Raw genomic sequence first — 22,596 nt, forward strand, 5'->3', positions numbered from 1 at the left:
TCAGATTAGTAGCAATCTGTAGTAGCAATAACCCACAGCAGAAATAACCTACAGATACACTAATGCACTTGCTGTCTTCCCTACTGCCCTCACTCCCATTCACATTAGTTCTGCTGCTGCCAGCCTGCACAATGGCATTGCCTACCTTTGCCTGCCATTTGCATCCGCCTTCCACATCTTCCAATTTAGTAGAAGCATGCATGTGTTTTCAGTGCTCTTTCTCTGTTATTTTTAACATAGAACTACTACACCTTCTACCACTCCCCAAAGTGCCCTCAAGAGAGGATCTTTTTATCTTTTTTTTTTTTTTTCCAATTCCCCACCTATCTCAAACTACAGGAAGCCTATGGAAAGTGAAGCCACAAACCAAGGAAAGAACCAGTGTTTTGAGTAGTGTCCTGGAAAAATACTTTTTTTTTTTTTTTATCATCCCTTTATCTGTTGAGACCTTACCAGAATTACAACGTGCTGTGAAATGTTTTAGTAAATCCAGAATCTGTATGGATGTGGAAATTTAGGGAGGGATGTGAGGGATGGCTGTGTGAAAGCAAGCACTCAAACTCTGAGCAAGAAGAGAGAACAGTGGCTGAGGATGAGCTTTCAGGAGAATAAGCAAGATGAGACTTTCAGATGATGGCTCTGGGAATCTAAAGCTTCCTAGATCAGCAGTCAGAGGAAGAACTGTCTCCTAGCTACATGGTCCCTTGTGCTGCTGATGGCATTTTTTTGGGCCCTTCTAAGAGCAAGTAGATCAGTAATTTATTGAGACAAAGAGTAGTGCTGATGAGTAGCAAGTCAGCTTCCCAAGAGCTCCAAAACAGTGCAAAGACAGCAGAGACAGCATTTGGTAAATGCCAAATGCTCTCCATGAAAGAAACAGGGAGCCCAAGGGAGCAAATAAAATGTCCTGATGGACACAGGGACTGTGGTGTCGCCAAACTATAACCTGCCCCTATAACCACGGCAGGTCATCCAAACAGAGGCTCATGTAACATCCCCCAAGCTAGAGCTGTAGGCATCCTCTGGCCCCACCACAGGTAGTGGAGGCAGGAGCTTTCACCCGTGCTGAACAGCAGCACGGAGAAGGCTGCAGTACTGGGGCTTTGGCTTGGCCAGGACACAGTGTCCAGCCCCAGGTAGTTTCAGCAGGTGTTGGTTTCAAGCAGGTCAGTTTTACTGACCTTATCTAAACACCTTGGTGAAGATAAGGCCTGGGGCAGCTGTCACAGTGAACACAGTCTTGGAGGTGTTGATGACTCCCGAGGAGCTTGGAGTTGCCCAAGCAGTAGTGTTATTTTCAATAGGAAGGGGATACCAAGAGTCTGGACCTGAGAAGTCATTTAATGATGGCAGTGAGATTCTGTCTCTGCCATTAATAGCTGCTAATACTTGGGTCTATCTAATCAGAGAGTATTTTTAATTTCCAAATGATAGAAAGTTTTTTTTTTTTGTCAAGCTTATAGTTCAGTTTAATAGATGGACATGGGGATACTCATGCAAAGCAGTTGACATACCAAAATAGCTTGAATTACTCCAGCATTTTAACAACACTGGAATCTAGATTATTTTTTTTATATCTAGATTTAAAAAATCCTCTCCCATTAAGGAGTGTTTTTGAATTCTTAATCAAAACCCTATTTTTTTTTTTAGGGCAGGTCTCACTCTTCACTGAACTTTGATTTTTGTAATGACTAATGAGAGGCACAACTGCTTTAAGAGATGAGGAAATATAATTCATTGAACCATAATACCATGTTGTGTTGCTGCTTAAATGGAAAAGTGAACTTAATCCAAGGCTTGTGCAATAGATCAATGTATTTTTTTTTATTCTGCATTCTCTATTATGCTGTGCTGATATGCGGTTAGTTGGAATTATATACCTGAAATGCTGCATTTTGACCACATTTCCTGATTAATCATAGAAATCTTCCTTTTGACTAAAAGTCATTCATTTATTAACTTCCAGCTATGAATTCCATTTTAAGCATATGATCTGACCATGTAGCCAATCTGTCAGTATCTGTGATCTGTTCTGGGGTCTTATCATGTTATATCCATATGTTCTTAATTTATCGGTGAGTTAAATAAGGCATGAAAAAGTATGAGATGGAAATTGCAATGTTTCTAGTCATCATAGCAGTGAAATATTGGAATAGCCACCTGGTAGGAGTAAGGGAAAAACAGATACTTGTGGGATCACAGCTTACTCTTCTCTCAGCATGTATATGAACTAGCAGTATCCCCCTTTTTTGTGGTCTGTCCCCTCACGTGTGCTGGCCCATAGGCTGGTACAGCCATACAGGGATAGCACGAAAGTGATCCAAAGAAAGGTACAATTTTAACAATATCTGTTCTCCCATCTGGTTACGTGGCTGCGACACTGTTAAAAAGGGAGTGTTTAGAGACATGCACAAATGTCCAAAGACGCTGAGAGGTTGTGGTGTTTTTTCTGGCTGCAGTCCTGGCTTATGACAATTTAAATAGTATCGAAGTCCATAATGGAGCATAGCAAATAGAAGAAAGAAAGTATTATTATGTGATTGCCAGATTTGGCAGAGTCTGCTACCTTGTCTGTTGTAGTTTTATTCTGCTAAATTAATATAAAGGAGCTTAAGCAACAGGCATACAAATGCCTCTCTAAAGCTCAGTTGAACTAGATCCAAGTTACTGTGTAGAGCTAGGAATAATAGACAGTGTCACATTAACAATTTAGGCCCCATCACAGTTCAGCAATATATATGGGACAAAACTAAATGTATTGAACTTCTGTATGTGACATAACGAATTAGGCAGGAGCATTTCTGTCTGAAATAAAGATGGCTAGTGGGATGTACTTGAGTTTAGCAAATTGCAGTTTAAGGAAGGGAAAATTAGAAAAGCTGAATTAGAAAGGATATGTTCTGTAGAGACTGGGCATTTCCCTCCTCTATAATAGGAAAGGCATGTATCTGTGTTTGAGCACATATAGCTTTCGATAGTTTCAGTGCAACTCTCAAGCTTTAACAAATGTCATTTCAATGTAGTACAAGTTGTTTGCAAATGTTTTTTGGGGACTTCCTATGTCATTGTCACTGAGTGCTCTCACCCTGCTTAGGGTTACTGGTTAAAAAGCACAGAACTATGACCCATTTATGTAAGTGTTTTAACAGTAGGGTTGCAGTCTGCCTAGAAGCAAAGCACAGTGTCCCCAAAGAAGTGAGTTTAATGGAACAAGCATGCTGTCCAGCCAGGGCTCCAGAACATAATTTGGAAATGGCCTTTGCTGAGAAAGGAAGAGAGGAGGAGATGCAACCTGCTGGGCTGCATCCCCTCCATGTCCGTTCAGTGTTGCAGGTTTCCTCCTCACCTTCCACTGTCAGCACAGTCAGGAAAAAAACACAAACTCTTCATTAGATCCAATGCAGTCATCTGACCAAAACTTGAGGATTCACACACACACACACACACACACACAAAGCTATAGTTCTAAACAAAAACAATTTGTTTATTCTGTTATCACTTTCTTGGCAGGAAGCTGTGGCTCTGTAAAACGACTGAGATGGAATAATTTGCGATTTTTTTTGTTTAAGTTTAATGAAAACTACAGCCATTATTATTATCCAGGTTTAGAAAATTACTTCTATTTAGCTGGAAGTTGACAAATATTTAAACCCTAAGTATGCAATAATCTGCAAGTATTTAGCTGCCAAATCTTAAAACAGTTAATGTGTGTTTAGAAAGTGAACAGAGCTGTTAACATTTGCAGAAGTGTCAAATGGCAGAAGCCAATTACTGCATGAGCATAGGCAGCCAAATTCACTGCTAGCATCTCCTGGGGCACTTGTGAGAGAACTGCTGGACTGCACTAGTCCCAGGGGGTTTCCACACCTATGGTGGCCATGCAATGCTGCTTTGGGGACAGCAAAGCTTTCTCCCAGCCCTCGAGACTGCCTCTGAGTAACTCCTGAGCAGGCCTGTCTGTCTCCTGCCTCACCAGCTCCAAGCAGTCACCCCCTCACTCCCCTCATGGTCAAATGTGTCACATACAGTAATTGACTGGGCATAACTGCACTAGAAAAGAAAGGTGTTTGGAAGGTCACTGACAGTGACCCAGACCCAGAGGAGTGTTTCAGTGTTGATCACCCCGCTTCCTCCCAGCCCGTGGTAGCATTGCACAGCCCAAAACCACGTAAGCAAAAACTTTTATATGCATGATGTGACATGTAGGTCCCCCTGCCTTACGTGCTGAATTTTAGTCATCGTTGACACCCTCCGTGTCATCTTTTACCTTATAGTTAATAACTGCACATTTAAACCAGGTAGTCTTACCTCTGCATAACCTTCTAGCAGCTATTAAATATCTTTTTGCAAAAGTCTAAAAGGCTGAAATGCAAGAGCAGCAGCTCTTGCATTTAAATTGTGCAAAAATTCTGCGTGGCTCTTCCTAGTACTCAGTGTATTAGCTCTTGTTACTAGGTTTGATGGCAAATTAATTAGGAACGTGGGAGTAAGAATTAAGAAAAATCTAAATGTTCCACAACTATTTGATCAGTGAAAGCTAGATTCCCAGCATTGCAAAGGTTAATTCCCCTTATTTAATTCAACATATCACCTGGTGATGACAGCTGCAATAGTATCCTCATTGCGTAGTGAGTAATTGAATCAAGTCATTTTTTGCCAACAGCAGCTCCGAGCTCTATCTACCTCTGTCTGCCTTCTTGGGTTTCTTTGAACCAAAGAAATTTTCTCCCCACTGTGTTTAGGTTTGTTTATGGCTTGACAGAAAAGGTGGTTGATCTGTTTTTTCTAGGATGGAGTCATTACTGTATTACCATTCCTGACCTGGTGAAAGATCAATATGTGTTTATTTATTTATTTTTACAGCATATATTTCATGGGCTACTCACAAAAATGATTGAAATATGACTCAATTACCTTTAGAGGTATGCATTACATTTTAAAAATATAATTAATATTTGGTACAGGTCACCAGCAACTACAACAAGAGTACTGTATGAAGATTTGAAGTATTTAAGTAATTAGGTGGTTTTGGGTGAAGACCTGTTCCACAGAGCTAAAAATCTTGGTGTCTGGCTCCCAGTTTCTGGCAAGGAAAGGAACAGATCTCCTTGCCAGCCCCGAGGCCGGACAGAGGGAGTAGGGCCTGTTCAAGACCTGGGAGTGGGGACCAGTGCAGGGCATTAGGGATGCAGCTCCAGGGAACGTGGCCGCACGTGTTTGTGGCCCTGGGAAGGGCAGCTTACCTGGCCTTCCTGGAAGTTATGTGGATATTTGTGTGGGACAACAGAGGCCAGGACAAGCTGTACAAGCAGATGGTGGGGCCGAAGCGGTCCAGCGGCTCCACTTTGCAGGAGCCTTTGCAAAGAAAATCCAGAGAAGGAGCACTTATAAGGTGGGATGTGACATAAACATTGATCTTAAAAACACGAAATGAAAAAGCCAAGGGAAGATCTATGCATTGCTTTCCTCCTTTGCAGCATCTCCAGCACTGAAATGAGCAATTGATGTGCAGCAAAACTTGACGAGATACCCAAGAGGTATTCAAGAGCAATGCATACCCCCATTTCACCATGGACTTTTGTAATATAATTACTTTCATTTCAAATTGATAGTTTATGGCTTTTTAGCTGGCTTGTATGTTCCTTTTTCTTAAGCCTCTCCGCTTCCTAAAAAGCTACCGCATATCAGACAACTGAAAAAAAAATTCTATTGAAAACTGGACAGTGGTAACAGCATTTCTGCATTCAAAGATTAAAAATAATGTGCTGACTGTCCCTGCCCAGATCCATACTACTGTACAACTCATAAACATCAACTTTCGATATGACATCTATAACCAGAGCCATTAGAACAGACACAAGTACTATTTTTAAAGGATGATTTTTCTGTGGGAAATATATAACTTATTTTTTTTCCTTTTTTTTTAAAAAAAAAAAAAAAAACAGAAGTGGATTCACATGTAACTGAGTCTAGCACTGGAACTTTAAGAGTGCTAATTATTAGCCCCATAATAAAACCTCCTGGATTTGCAATTATCAGCTCTCAAGGGCAAGGATTGCACAAGGGCTTACTCAGCAGGTGCTTTGTTGGAGTTTTCTAGGTGCTGTCAAAGCACTTGTTCTGCTCACTAGAAGGAAGAAGCCTAGAGAGAAGCAAGGAAGCAGCTGGGAGCAATGCCAGCCGTGTGTCCGATAATGGCACAGGGCAGAACAACACACGAGGCACAGAAAGCACTTCGGAGTTTCTGGGTACAACTTTCTGCTTTCTGTTCCCCACCTACATGCGAGAAGGTCTGTGAGGGCAAATACTGTGTTAGGTGATAAGGAATGCAGTCCGTCCCTGGCACAGGATGTAGGATTCCTGCTGCACTGGACCATGCTACTGGAGAAGACTCATGTTCCCTTAGCCCAGCCAGCAAGCCTGTGCCCAACTACCCAGCTTTATCCACACTTTCCTATGCTTTTCAAAAGTAAAATAGATCTAAACTATGCATGCTAGGCAGCACTTTTATTCATGTTTTTTTCCATTCCCAGATTTAAATAAACAATTCCTTTTGTAATGTTATCCTTAAAGATTATTTCACAATTTTTGCCATAACAAAAGCAAGGTTACAACTGAAGTTAGCAAATAATTGCCATCATCTGGGTTTCCTGAAATCCAAAGGATCTCAATTCATCATAACCTTGTTGAAAGTATGAGTTGAACCTGGTTAATGGGATTTTTGCCACTAGCTTTTATGAATTGAAAACATCACAGTGGATCAGGTACCGGGGAAGGTCTCTGCGAAACTGAGCATTAGGGATTAAGCAGCATGCAAATGCACCATGCAACCACTAATTGCTTTTAAAAGGCTTTCATATATTTTCACATATTCATAAATTTTCACATATTTCATTGTGTTCAAATTATCAAGGGATGAACAACAATGGAAACAGGTCCCTACTCGAGGGGGCAGGAGAACCCTTCCACGGCCTGCCTCACCTCCACCAGTGACCATGTCCAACAGGTACGAGGCCCTGGAACTTGGGGATGAGATAGAGGAGGCCTTGAACCAAGGCCCATCTAGGGGGCTGTCTACAGAGAGGCAGTCAGGTCCACGCTCTGAGGCTGCTCCCCCTAAGGAGAAAAGGAGCACCCGGAAGAAGCAGCGGGTGATCGTTGTGGGTGACTCCCTGCTGCAGGGCACGGAGGCACCGATACGTAGAACTGACCCCTTATTCAGAGAGGTCTGCTCCTTGCCAGGGGCCCGAATAAAGGATGTTACAGAAAGGCTCCCAAGGCTTGTCCAGGAGTCCGACTATTACCCACTGGTACTGTTTCACATAGGCACAAATGATACCACGGGGAAACTGAGAAACATCAACCGTGACTTCAGAGCCCTAGGGATGGCCATCAAAGGTACGGGAGCCCAGGTAGTATTCTCCTCTATCCTGTCAACGAGGGGAATGAATTCAAGGAGAAGGCAGATATGGCAGATTGACAACTGGCTGCGCCCCTGGGCTTGGCAACAGGGTTTTGGCTTCTATGACCATGGGACTCTTTTTTTATGACCACCAGCTAGTGGGGAATGATGGGATCCATCTCAGCAAGAGGGGCACACATCTCTCTGCCAAAAGGCTGGCCAACCTGGTTAGGAGGGCTTTAAACTAGGCAAGAAGGGGGAAGGGGAGTGTCACACAGACACAGCGAACAGTACCACACAGACAAGGTCAGATAGCTTCCAGCGGGAGTATGGTGGTGGGGAAGTGAGGATAGGAGATGATTATAGAGGGTCCTCTTTCACCCTTCCTGGGAAACCTGCAGGCTCGGTTACTTCCCTGAAATGCCTGTACACCAATGCATGAAGCATGGGGAATAAGCAGGACGAACTGGAGATCTGTGTGTGGTCCCAGCGTCATGATCTCATTGGAATCACAGAGACCTGGTGGGATAGCTCACACGACTGGAGCGCTGCCATGGAAGGCTATGTGCTCTTTAGGAAGGACAGGCTGGGAAGGCGAGGTGGTGGAGTTGCTCTTTATGTGAGAGAGCAACTGGAATGCATGGAGCTCAACCTGGGAGTGGAGGATGAGGGAGTTGAGAGCTTGTGGGTAAGGGTTAAAGGGCAGGCGGTGGGAGACACTGTGGTGGGTGTCTGCTACAAGCCACCTGACCAGGATGAGGAAGTTGATGAGGCCTTCTACAGTCAGCTGGATGTTGCCTCATGGTCACAGGCCCTGGTTCTCATGGGGGCTTCAACTACCCAGATATCAACTGGAAGGACAACACAGCCAGGCACAAACAGTCCTGGAGGTTCCTGCAGAGCGTCGACGATAACTTTTTGATGCAGGTTGTGGAGGAGCCAACGAGGAGAGGTGGGCTACTGGACCTTGTGCTAACAAATAGAGAGGGACTTGTAGGAGATGTGAAGGTGGGGAGTAGCCTCGGCTGCAGTGACCATGAGTTGGTGGAGTTCAGGACCCAACGAGGAGGTGGCAGGGCTGTAAGTAGCCTTGCAATGATGGACTTCAGGAGGGCCAACTTTAGCCTCTTCAGGGACCTCCTCGGAAGAATCCCATGGGCTAGAGCTCTAGAAGGTAGGGGGGCCCAAGAGAGCTGGTTAGTTTTCAAGCAGCACTTCCTCCATGCCCAGCAATAGTGCATCCCTGTGTGTAAGAAGTCAGGCAGAGAGGGCAGGAGACCTGCGTGGATGAGCAAGGAGCTTGTGGCAATGCTCAAGCAGAAGGCGACGGTATACAGAATGTGGAAAAAAGGACAGGCCCCCTGGGAGAAATACAGGAACGTAGTCAGGGAATGCAGAGATGCGACAAGGAAAGCTAAGGTGCGGTTGGAACGCAATCTGGCAAGGGATGTTAAAAATAACAAGAAAAACTTATTCAAATATATTAGCAGCAAAAGGAAGATCAGGGAAAAAGGGGGTCCGCTGGTGAACGGGATGGGTACCCTGGTTACAAAGAACACAGAAAAAGCAGAGTTGCCGAATGCCTTCTTGGCTTCGGTGTTTACCAAGGGCAGCCCTTTAGAGCCCCAGGCCCTAGGGACAAGGGGAGAAGCCTGGAGAGAGGAAGACTCGCCCTGGGTAGAGGAAGATTGGGGCAGAGAGCACCTAAGGAAACTTGACACCCACAAATCCATGGGCCCTGATGGGATGCACCCCAGAGTTCTGCGTGAGCTGGCGGATGTCATAGCTAAGCCGCTCTCCATCATCTTTGAAAGATCCTGGAGAACAGGGGAGGTGCCAGAGGACTGGAAGAAAGCCAATGTCACGCCAGTCTTCAAAAAAGGCAAGAAGGAGGACCCAGGCAACTACAGGCCAGTGAGCCTCACCTCTGTCCTCGGAGAAGTGATGGAACAGCTCATACTGGCTGTTGTCTCAGGGCACATGGGGGACAAGAAGGTGCTCAAGAGTAGTCAGCAGGGATTCACCAAGGGGAAATCTTGCTTGACTAACCTGATAGCCTTCTATGATGGAATGACCAGCTGGATAGATGAGGGGAGAGCAGTGGATGTCGTTTATCTCGACTTCACCAAGGCTTTTGACACCGTCCCTCACAACATCCTCCTGGGCAAGCTCTGAAAGTATGGGATAGATGAGTGGACAGTGAGGTGCAATTTGCTGCAAAGCAAATAAACATTAAATAAGCCTGAACCTATTTGAGAGTAAAACACACTTTGTTTGGCTTTGTAAGGTCATCAGCGAACAGAAAAAGAAACACATTAAGCAAGGTAAATACAACTGAGCTTGTTTCAATAACACAATTCTCAGATCCACTTTTTTTTTTTTTTTTTTTTTTTTTTTTTTGCAGAGGTACAACATGCCATCATGTGCCCTCCCTACTTACCGAAAGTCAATTTTAACAAATCAGATTTTAAAAGTCCCACACATGGATTTCTACACATCCTAGTGTAGCTCCTCAAAAGCACAGGACACTCCTAACAGATGTTGTTACAAACCCTGGACCTAAGGTCACACCTTCTTCCATGGCATAGCTTACCACACCAGTAAAGATTATGATGGAAATGCCTCAAAATTCATGGCCAGTAAAGTGATCTTCCTGTTCAGAGTATAGTATTTCAATCACTCCTCTGCACTCTCCAAAATCCTACCATGTTATAAGGACATGAGGGAAATGGGTGGACATACAGTATGGACAAAGCAAAATTTGTCAGGAAATGAGTTGAACTGAGGGATAACTCTAGTTTTACGAGTATCCTCACTCACCTGGCCTCACCAGTTCGCATTTCTAACTGTTTTACCCGTGCCTTGTACACATCCACAGGGCTAGTGTTGATTATGAGGGACTTGTCATCCATGATGTCCTTCACCCCTAGGGCCAGGAGCTGGTGCAGGGTGTTCTGCCCTCAAGCACCTCAATTGAAGCTGACAACCATCTTAATGACAGTGGAGTTTCCAGTGACAATATCCTGTATCTGATCCACCTTAGAGCCGTAGCAAAAGCAGAACACTTCTCGGATCCAACTTATGTACTCAAGTTGCCCATATTTTCTAAGTATATTTTTCAAAACCACATTTTTGAAAGCATCTTTTCAGTATCCTAACTAGCTTTTTTTTTTTTTTTACATGATGAAGGATGTTTATACAGCCTATATATTAGACTTTTATAAAAGGCAAGATTATAAGTGTTACTTGCTGAATTATAATTTGAGATAATGTCCCTGGAACAGGGTATTTTGTGAGTGGCTGCTAATCAATATCTATTTCAGGCCCAAATAGCTGATCAGCAGATATCTATTAAGTACATAAATTTAGAGTTTATTATTTCAGGAGAAAGCATGAACTCTACACTTAGAGAATACATATTGAAACAAGGAAAACAAGACACACCCTAACCTTTCATACTCAATCAGAACAAATTGCAGTATTTACTTTCAAGGGATCTATCACATGAAGATGTCTCCACCATAGAAAGATTTATCTGAATCTAAAATAGTTTGAGCTAGAATCACACCACTCTGAAAACACAAATTTCTCTTGCGACAATTACACGTGTATTTTTATAACAAAGTTATAGCCAAATTCTTTAAGATAGGATATATTCAAAAAATTCATTGGCCTATCTGGAAGACAAGTTAACTGAAGTCTTCTAGTAAGTGTACATACTTTATTTCTTCTTCTAGAGCAGTCTTAAAGAGTTTGAGAAGCAGATATTCTTCTTGCTGATTGGAGGCATAGTTATACAGAGTGAAGATAACTGTATCCATAAAATTAGTTGATTTGTTTTGAGGCATCTGGAAAATCAGCTTCGCCAAATACGTGGGATTAGTCTACAAAATAAACAAATGACTCAAATTCTATTTTCTGGGACAAACTATCCACACTTTAGGGACAGCACTGCTTCCATTAACTCTAAAAGCATTTACACTGATTACCACATATATCATTTTTCTGCACGAGCTTTACTTTTTTCCAAATATTAATGCATAAGAAACACTGAATACTGCACTAAACAGATGGCATAGATGACGATTTCACTGGAAGTCTCTTAACACAGTACCTTAGCTATAGTGTTAAGGTACACAATAGTGCATTAACTCTATGAATTCAATGCTAAGTGTAGGCAATATCTACCAAAAAGACAATGCATACTACATACATACTTAAGTTTTAGAAGGCATCTGTCCATGAATATCTGAAATTCCTCTAAAATAACTCATCTAAGGTAAGATTAATAAAAAATACAAAGCCAGATGCATTATATGCTGTCAGCTGCCTAAGACAGCTTTCTTTTCCCCCATATACAATGTAAAGATAACGTTAATTTTCTATGTATCTTTTAGTACACAAAAACCTCGTTTTGGCTTCATTATAGACTGAATTTAATCTGAAGAAAAAATAGGTTTTTTAGCACAATTTAAAGACAACAAGGATATTCTCAAATACAGGAATATTAGAACATGACGATGGCATTTACTGTGGTCTGTGTACTACAGTCCTTTGGAGATCTTTGTGATCACCACTAAAAGCACTACAACAAAGCAAGCAATATAGTTTGTCTTCAACAACTTGTGTTTTAACTTACCTGCAAAAGGTAGAATAAATGTTGATAAGCCTCCAGTTTTTTCCTTCTCTCCTTGCTCAAGCCTTTGATACCCTGTTTGTCAACCATAACCATCTCTTCCAGTTGACTTTTGCTCTTTTTGTTAAGTTTCTTACTGTGCAGTACCACATCCTGCAGACACAATGACCAAAGGTTTAGGTCCTCTATTCACAAAAATATAAAATGGAAAATTAACAGTTTTCAACCATTTTGGTGTTTTATTTCCACAAGGTCCTTTATTAGCAATTTTATGTTTTTCTCTATTTACTAACCAGTGTTTAGAATGTGTTTGACTATCTCATCACCATTATGGCTTGCTAGCAATGACGAAGAAACCTGATCTTATGTACAGACTCACTTATTTGCAATGAGCAAGCTCTCAAATATTTTGAGGTCTATTCCATTCTACCATAGCAAATGTGCTTAAAACCTAACAAGAAATTCCCTGCTTGAGCAGGGGGATTGGACTAGATGATCTCTAGAGGTCCCTTCCAACCTCAACCATTCTGAGATTCTGTGAAATTACTCTTGTTTATTATTAGCAAAATAGTGACATTTAGTAAACTGACATACTTGGAAGAGAGTAACCTGTAACGCAAGCCACATTCAACTATTCAGATATCTTAAAACAAGCCAAGTGCCTTATATCCCAGGTGTATTTTAACTAAACCTAATCCAGCATTGCTTGAACACAGCAAACTGCTCAGTGCATGCTACTAAGGGTGCTTGAACAGTCTGCTGACCTGAAGAGTGATTCTGTTTTTTATCAGCAGTCCAATCTTAACATTCATTAAGTCCAAGTCTTTCTCCAGTTGCTGATTGCATCGGATTTTTGTAACCACTTCCTCCCTTAACCTTGTTACTTCTAGTTCCCCTTGAAAGTCTAAGTCACTTTGGTCCAAGAGGTAGGCAGATTTGTGCAAGACAGTCAAGGGTGGATTTTCAGCACCAACTATAGTCAAAGTAAATAGGCTTGTTAATAGACATAACAGCGAACACAGAACAGTCAGAGAACTGGTTGCTACAGAAAAACCCTCAACTCTAGAGAAGTTCATACCCCTCAGGACAAGGGTAAAAGATTTTTCTCATCCTGTGCAAGCTTTGTAAAATTGTTGTAGCTGCAAAACAATTTGTTTGCAAATATTTGGAGATGCTTTTGAAGAGGAAGGGGGAACTTGAAAATCCTACATTAGAGTTTTAAAACTGACTGAACAGTAACATACATCTCTTCAGACAAAGTTTAACTATTACCACTTACTTAGTGTTCTGTAGTCCTCCCTAGCTTTATTTGCTCTGAGAAACACTTGTATCTTCGCAATTTCGTCATTCTGGAAGGGACCAAAATTAGGCACAAAGAATCAAGAAACCTCTAAACTACAGTTCATGTTTTGTGTAAGATAATGAATATAGGTATCTAGATCAAGACTAGGGTTTCTAGGGAAGAAAATGAATAAAAAGAAAAAACAAAAACAAAAACAAAACAAGAGGTTTTAATTTAACTAACTAAAATCAGCTGTCTGCATTTGTCAGTGTTAACACTCAGCAGAGTTTCCTTTGCACTACTTCTGGCATACAGCAAGCTGAGCACATCCAAGTAATACCACTGGAAGTGGAGCCCAAGCCACTCCCTACCCACTTGTGGCTGCTTCACAAAGCAGGGACAAGCACAGATTCCCATTAGTGAATGTCTGGAAAGGAATGCACTTCCTACACCATGCTTTACCAAGGAATGTTTGCTTCAATACTCGATGAACTTCTTCCAGTTCTGTACCATGTATAATTAGGCACATCATACATGACTGAAGAAACTTAGATCATAGGTGTGTGCGACCTACTGTTCTTTTAAAATTGGAATCTACTCTTTAAAAAGCTCACTCTAGTGGAGAGAGGGATACATTTGCAGAAACAGATGTTTGAGGCGCTGCTAACAAAGCCAGGTTGGCAGACATATGAGATCTGTGCCAGCACTACTTATCCACCATCTGTCACATACCACCCTTCATCCCCAGGAAGGTGACCCTCTTGTTCCAGCACAATACCTGTATTTTGACAGCAGACAGTTCCTAGCTTTGCAGGTAGGCTTTTCATGCTTCATAAATTTTTCTGACCAAGAACCCCCTTGCTTTGGCTTGCAGCTGAACAATCAGATTTTCATTAGCAAGCCACAGCTGCTCTCAATTGTAATCTGCTATAACTTGCCCAACAATGCTCTGTTAGGAGATCATGGAAAAAGGTCATTTAAAAAGAACTAGGAAAAGTAGTCAAAACCATTCTGGAAATTGGCTTGTATTCTCTCCATCTGTATAGCTTATGTCTACCATATCCAAGCTCTTCCAATTTATCCATAGGTTTAATCAATAAGAATGATGAGCTACTTTAATCAATGATTTTCATATAAAGGGTAACTGAACTCCTTTCAATTAACCAGATAGACATGCCATTCTGTATTGGAGATGGAAATTTCTATGATCTGTAGAGTCACAAAAATCTCCCATGGGAAGCAGAGACCAGACCTTGATAAAGAAAATGTTTGCCTGCCTGGGCTGAGCGATAAGGAGCACTGATGCAGCTGCTCAGCCCAGTTCACAGGCAGCCCCCCTCCAGAAACCAGTTGAAGCCGACCGCTCAGCAGATGGTGTTACAATTCAGACCGAAGAAAGAACTGGAACCAGTTTTTCCCCCTCAGGAGGGGCTTGGACGCCTGAAACAAGAATAGGGGCGTGGCCAAGCTCCAGTGTCCGAAGGGTTCCAATGTAACATCGCTCACCGAGACAATCGACTGTTCGTTACACATGCCATTTATTGGTCAGAACAAAATAGACAAACTGTTAATGCCTTGGTGGACACGGGAGCAGAGGTCACAGTAGTGCACGGGAACCCAGAGAAGCACAGAGGTGAAGTAACCCCTGTTTGGGGTTTGAGGGACCAGCCTGTCAAGGGAAAACTTGTGACTGACTGCCATCAAGCCATACACCAGACTCTTGAAGCTGCTGGGGTGCTGTGACCAGGGAAGGTCCAGGTGATCCAATCAGAGTGCTCAACAAGAAAGAGTTGACCAAAGAGTGGCCACCCCTCACCCTGATGAGAGGGATACCCCGTGTGAATCATGCGGTAGCCACCTCAACTGTAGCATATGAATCTGGAGCAAACTCTAGTCTCTTCCCTGCTAGGGAAGGGTTGGTATTAAACCATAGAGGAATACTTGAATGGGATCCCAGGGGAGGATTTCTCAAAAATTAAGGCCCGCCCCCTCCACTCATTTCCCACCCCCCCCCCCCCAACTCATTTCCTGCCCCCCACCAAAAATGGATCAGATGTTCCAGGGGAGAAGGAAGATTGGGAGACGGTGTTGAAAGAAAGGGGCCAAGAATCGAAATAATCCCCGAAATGGCAAAAATAGGATTTCTCAAAAACTAAGGCAAACCTGCCCCCTCCCCCTCCTCCTTCCTCCATGAGTGGGCCAGATGTTCCAGGGGAGGAGGAGGATTAAGCGCCCTACTCTGACTTGTATCCTTGCAGAGAGACTAGGGACATAACTTCAGTATAGAATATAAGAATGAAGTGACAGCCAAGCTCCAGTATGAGGGGCACAGAAGGGCCAGCGACCCCATGTAGAGATCACTAGGTGTGCTGCATGCACTGGGAATTGAACAAAACAATGTGTCCCTTGTTTTGAGTTGCACCCAGGCCCAGACGTGGGTGCAGAGTGTCGTTGCAGGTATATTGTGAGAGACAGAGACAACGGAATCCTCCCTGCTGAGATCTGAAAAAATCGTGGGACATGGCCACAGAGAAAGAGTGACAGCTTCAAGCGTGATGGTGACCTGCAAACTTCACCCACGACCAGGTCCTCAACGCAGTTATCACCTACATACTGACCATGGCAGATGCCACCATTGAGAGGTCTATCTGTGCTCTACCCGCAAAGATGATGCCCTTAAGGCAAGCAATGTTTCCTTTGATACTAAAGAGGGCGGATGCCATTTTGGGATCAGTCCACAGAGTAATAATAAAACCATATTACCTTATGTAGGGAAAGGATGCATGTGTTCTAGAACACGTAAATACATGCTAAGTAACAAAAGTTATAACCAGACTGTGTTCAATGACTAATATGTGTGCTCACAATGTAGTTAGAGGCTGTGATTTTGTGTGTTACCCATGTTTAATGAGAATCTGTGTCACCATAATAGCAGCTTGCTACTGCATGAGGCAAGTGAGACACTACCTTGATGACCAGCTGAAAAGTCTAAGCACCTCCTACCATAGTCAAGGGCAAGACTGGGTTGGCCTCTGTTTGCCACCAAGAAGAACCTTGAGCTCCTCTGTTGGCTGCAACCCATTAGGTGTTGAGCAGTGGGGACACATGCCATGCCAGACCTTGATGTGAGTGATGGCCGCCTCTCTCTCTCTGAGGGCCATCTAGGAGGCAAATGCAGGCCAAGCAGCCTGCTGCTGGCATGAGTGACAGCTAGAGTAATTAACTTGTGACTAAGTACACAGAACTTGCCTGAAAATGGCTTATGCTAACTCTGCTAACTTGCACATAGGCCCCCTGGACTGCTTACACCACCCTGCACAGTACGGCAACTTACCTTTTTTGTGGTCTGTACCAAGAGAGATGCAAGATCATTGCTTGAAGGCATTGGCTCCAGGGATCGCTGCCATGCGAGCATTGACCACACTACACACACTGGGATGCTGGCTAGCAAAATCCTGCAATGCTACGACGACAGTTTTGCCATCGCTGATGGTAGATGTAGACTTGGCTCAGCACACAATCTCGCTGCGACAGATATGCTTCTGCATGGCCACAGGTGTGAGGAGGCAGGGGCATATGCTGCATGACTAAGCAACCACGCCACATCTATGCATACCCAGGTCCGGACGTTACAGGATCTGACTCAGCCATTGAGAGTGGATGGCAACTGGAATCCTTTCAAGCAATGAACATGAGTTGGCCTTGTGTACAGAAACTGTTATTAGTGCTATTATTTCTATTTGCAATATTCCTCTATTATATGCTGCATTCCTTGCATAATGATGCTGACAAGGCATGGTTGGGACTGCTATGAAAACGTTATTTGTTCAGGTGCTTGGCTACGATAGATTGACCTCTACAAATCACTGGGTGGCATGTATTGGAGATGGAAATTTCTATGATCTGTAGAGTCATAAAAATCTCCCATGGGAAGCAGAGGCTAGACCTTGAGAAAGAAGATGTTTGCCTGCCTAGGCTGAGCAATAAGGAGCACAGATGCAGCTGCTCAGCCCCATTCACAGGCAGCCCCCTCCAAAAAACAGTTGAAGGCACTGCTTAGCTGGGCTTATAGCCAACTTAACTGCAGATGTCCTCCAAACTAGCTTTGGAGGCCAAACACCTGGAAATGAGGAAGAGGAGGAAGGCAGGACCCTCAAATTGAGGGCTGGGACCCCTGAGTGGTGTATACACCTGCACACCCAGAAAGTGGAGTTTGTCTACCCTTTGGCCTGCCTCCTGGGTCAGACTGACCCTACATGCCAGGATGCACCGGGCATAGAGAGGACAGTGCGGAGAGAGTAGGGGAGAGGAGAAACTCCTCACTGAGGCCTACGCTGTCTCCATGGGAGACAGTCAACAACTCTCTCGCTCTCATCTGCCAGCTTGAGAAGATGTCCGGGTCCAGTATCCCACGGGCAGGTATCACCTCGTGAGTAGTTATCCATACTTTGCTGCTTTTATGTGCTTTCACTTGAATAAATGTCTATGTAGTCACCTCGTTCTGTGTGATTATTGCCCACTCCCGAGCCCATCCGGAACATATTCCCGAGTTTTTAATATAGACAGCAAGGTTGAGAGTTCTCCTTTCTTAATGCTTCCAAGCTTTTTATTTTTTTTATTTAAAAAAAAAAAAAAAAAAAAAAACAGAAGTCTGAAAACATGAATCTAAAATTGAATCTAGGAGATCTGTACATAGAAGTACCTACTTCAGTTGCCCCATTAATGTTTCTACCCTGACATGAATTTTTGTGCAGCATATTAAACCCATAAACCAGATGGGCTGCATGAATATGAACACCAGCTTGCACAGAAGCTTGTGTGATCTTTGTTGCAAGGCATTTTACACTAAAAAAAAAAAAAAGTCTCTACAGTAAAGTGTTTGAAGTACCAGGCTCATCCTATTATGTTTGGAAATATAAGTATGCTGACAGATTATTAAACACAGAAGTGTCTCCTCACCACCCCAAGTACATTATGAAACTCATCATAGGACAGTTGAAACCAAAACATGAGGATAAAAATAATTTGACTTTTTTCCATCAATGTTTCTACTGATGGCCATGAAAAATGATGCTCTAGTTGCAACCTCCACTTAGGAGGTCCCTATATCATTGTCAGACATAGGACAGGAGGATGCACTGGAAGATGCTGCTGTATTGTCAGAGAAAAAAAAAATACTGAGTTAAAAGTTTTTGGTCTCTCCTCAGTACAGTCTCTTATTGTCTTGACATTGGCACATCTATCCAATGTTATGCTGCAGTTTGGTGCAATTGCATACAACATCTCCGCAACCTACCTGGATTTCTTGACCAGTTAACCATGAAGTTTTTGGTACAACTCCTTTGGGGGCAACACAGGCACCTTGTTCAGTTTCCACATTGTAATAGCAATCATATACATCTTGCATTACAAGCTTAATCCATGGACTTACATTAGAATCTGAAAGCAATACATACTATTATTAGCACGCATTTTGGAATCCTGTTACAGGGAAAAGTTATAGCTCCTCCTATCTTCCCCATCTCTACATCTGTTACACCACTAGCTATCTATTTTCTTTGCCAAATTGCCATACACCTTGGGCCATTTTGCAAAAAGTACATTTTCAAGATATCCTATTACATCAATTCAGATAGCTATTCTGTCCCAGAAGAATTAAGAAGGTTGATGCAGAGGTGCTACCAGATTCTTAAAACTGGAAGATCAACTTGGTGCTGACCGCTGAAACAGCTTTTGCCACATATTCTATCATCACTCCCATAAGTGAAACAAAAACAGTGTTTGTAATAAAAGCTTTTTTCTTGATTTTATTCCTGCCTGACTCCAGGCCTTATTGACACTTAGCTCTCAGATTTCCTATAGCCAATCCACAGCTCTGCTTGCTGCAATCAGCTTTGGTAAACAAGGCTGTATCCCAAAGGGCAGGAAAAGCTTAATTTCCTCATGGAAGAAAGGCTCCAAGGTAAAGCTGACAGGGTCAGTTGTGCAAGATGCCCTTTTGAAACTCACACTGCACGATGATACGTGCATCTGCTCTAAAAAAGTGCACTACATTGACAGTAGTGCATATTTTAGATTGGTAGCTAAGCCTGGCTGCGTTAGCAATGATCCGATGGCAATTTAACATGCCAAAGGATCCCATCATCTGTGCTATGGGCAGAGTCTGGCCCCAGGCACTGCTGACACATACTGCTCCAGCATGGCATGGGGACCTGGAATGAGTCATGGGCACATCAGCAGAGCCTAGCCTAGCCCTTGGCAAATGCCCATGAGGCTGAAGCATGCAGTGTAAGTAATCATGCAGTGTAATGCATGCTCCAGCTAGCAGGCAGGAAAAACTAGTAGTGTTGTTTTCCAAGAGTGTGGACTAGTCTATTGGCAGTCACAGAGAATCATAGAATCATAGAATGCTTAGGGTTGGAAGGGACCTCTAGAGATCATCTAGTCCAACCCCCCTGCATACGCAGGGACACCTAGAGCACGTGGCACAGGACTGCATCCAAGCGGGTTTTGAAGATCTCCAGAGAAGGAGACTCTACAACCTCTCTGGGCAGCCTGTTCCAGTGCTCTGTCACCCTCACTGTTAAGAAATTTTTCCTTAAGTTCCTATGGAATTTTTGATGTTTCAGTTTCCGGCCATTTCCTCTAGTCCTATCAGTGGCCACCACTGAAAAGAGACCATCCCCGTCCTCTGCACTCCCTCCCTTGAGGTATTTATATACATTGATTAGATCCCCTCTCAGCCTTCTCTTCTCCAGGCTGAACAGGCCCAGCTCCCTCAGCCTCTCCTCATAGGGCAGATGTTCCAGGCCCCTGATCATCCTTGTAGCCCTGCGCTGGACTCTCTCCAGCAGCTCCACATCCCTCTTGTACTGTGGAGCCCAGAACTGGACACAGTACTCCAGATGCGGCCTCACCAGGGCTGAGTAGAGGGGCAGGATCACCTCCCTCGACCTGCTAGAGATGCTCTTCTTAATGCAGCCCAGGATTCCATTGGCCTTCTTGGCCACGAGGGCACACTGCTGCCTCATGGTCAACTTATCATCCACCATGACACCCAGGTCCTTCTCTGCAGAGCTGCTCTCCACAAGGTCGGTCCCCAGCCTGTACTGGTGTCTGGGGTTATTCCTCCCCAGGTGCAGGACCTTGCACTTGGCCTTGTTGAATTGCATGAGGTTTTTCACCGCCCAGTTGTCCAGTCTGTCCAGGTCCCTCTGGATGGCAGCACAGCCCTCTGGGGTATCGGCTACTCCTCCCAGTTTCGTGTCATCAGCAAACTTGCTGAGGGAGCACTCTGTGCCTTCATCCAGGTCATTGATGAATAAATTGAACAGGACTGGACCAAGGACTGACCCCTGGGGGACCCCACTAGCCACAGGCCTCCAACTAGACTCTGCACCGCTGATCACCACTCTCTGGGCCCTGCCATCCAGCCAGTTCCTAATCCATCTCACTGTCCACTCATCTATCCCACACTTCCGGAGCTTGCCCAGGAGGATGTTGTGAGGGACGGTGTCAAAAGCCTTGGTGAAGTCGAGATAGACGACATCCACCGCTCTCCCCTCGTCTATCCAGCCGGTCATTTCATCATAGAAGGCTATCAGGTTAGGCAGGCAAGATTTCCCCTTGGTGAATCCATGCTGACTACTCTTGAGCACCTTCTTGTCCTCCATGTGCCTGGAAACAACGGCCAGTATGAGCCGTTCCATCACTTTTCCGGGGACGGAGGTGAGGCTGACTGGCCTGTAGTTGCCTTGGTCCTCCTTCTTGCCTTTTTTGAAGACTGGCGTGACATTGGCCTTCTTCCAGTCTTCCGGCACCTCCCCCGTTCTCCAGGATCTTTCAAAGATGATGGAGAGCGGCTTAGCTATGGCATCTGCCAGCTCCCGCAGCACTCTGGGGTGCATCCCATCAGGGCCCATGGATTTGTGGGTATCGAGGTTCCTTAGGTGCTCTCTGACCCAATCTTCCTCTACCCAGGGCAAGTCTTCCTCTCCACCAGCTTCTTCTCTTGTCTCTAGGGCCTGGGGCTCTAAAGGGCTGCCCTTGGTAAACACCGAAGCAAAGAAGGCATTGAGCAACTCTGCTTTTTCTGTGTTATTTGTAACCAAGGTGCCCATCCCGTCCTCCAGCAGACCCACGTTTTCCCTGATCTTCCTTTTGCTGTTAATGTATTTGAAGAAATTTTTTTTGTTATTTTTAACGTCCCTTGCCAGCTTGCCTTCCAGACGTGCCTTAGCTTTCCTTGTCGCATCTCTGCATTCCCTGACTACGTTCCTGTATTTCTCCCAGGGGGCCTGTCCTTTTTTCCACATTCTGTATACCGCTGCCTTCTGCTTGAGCATTGCCACAAGCTCCCGGCTCATCCACGCAGGTCGCCTGCCCCCTCTGCCTCCCTTCCTACACACAGGGATGCACTGTTGCTGGACGTGGAGGAAGTGCCGCTTGAAAACTAACCAGCTCTCTTGGGCCCCCCTTTCTTCTAGGGCACTAGCCCATGGGATTCTACCGAGGAGGTCTCTGAAGAGGCTAAAGTTGGCCCTCCTGAAGTCCATCGTCGCAAGGCTACTTACAGCCCTGCCTCCTCCTCGTTGAATCCTGAACTCCACCAACTCATGGTCACTGCAGCCGAGGCTACCCCCCACCTTAACATCTCCTACTAGGCCCTCCCTATTTGATAGCACAAGGTCCAGTAGCCCACCTCTCCTCGTCGGCTCCTCCACAACCTGCATCAAAAAGTTATTGTCGACGCTCTGCAGGAACCTCCAGGACTGCTTATGCCTGGCTGTGTTGTCCTCCCAGTTGATGTCGGGGTAGTTGAAGTCCCCCATGAGAACCAGGGCCTGTGACCATGAGGCAACATCCAGCTGCCTATAGAAGGCCTCATCAACCTCCTCGTCTTGGTCAGGTGGCCTGTAGCAGACACCCACCACAGTGTCTCCCACATTAGCCTGCCCTCTAATCCTTACCCACAAGCTCTCAACTCCCTCATCCTCGACTCCCAGGTTGAGCTCCATGCATTCCAGTTGCTCTCTCACATAAAGAGCAACTCCACCACCTCGCCTTCCCAGCCTGTCCTTCCTAAAGAGCACATAGCCTTCCATGGCAGCGCTCCAGTCGTGCGAGCTATCCCACCACGTCTCTGTGATTCCGATGAGATCATGACGCTGGGACCGCACACAGATCTCCAGTTCATCCTGCTTATTCCCCATGCTTCGCGCATTGGTATACAGGCATTTCAGGGAAGCAACAGAGGCCACAGGTTTCCCAGGAGGG

General features: G+C 44.5%; 1 pseudogene; it reads right to left on the reverse strand.

Moving 5' to 3' along the window:
• Window positions 1-10,218: 10,218 nt before the first annotated feature.
• Window positions 10,219-22,596, reverse strand: part of LOC104565962 (ras GTPase-activating-like protein IQGAP2) — a 36,571-nt pseudogene continuing 24,193 nt past the window's right edge.

This window comes from Tinamus guttatus, unplaced genomic scaffold (genome assembly GCF_059628265.1).
Source record: "Tinamus guttatus ecotype Peru unplaced genomic scaffold, ASM5962826v1 Tinamus_guttatus_pri_ptg001861l, whole genome shotgun sequence".
In the NCBI taxonomy this organism is placed as follows: Eukaryota; Metazoa; Chordata; class Aves; order Tinamiformes; family Tinamidae; genus Tinamus; species Tinamus guttatus.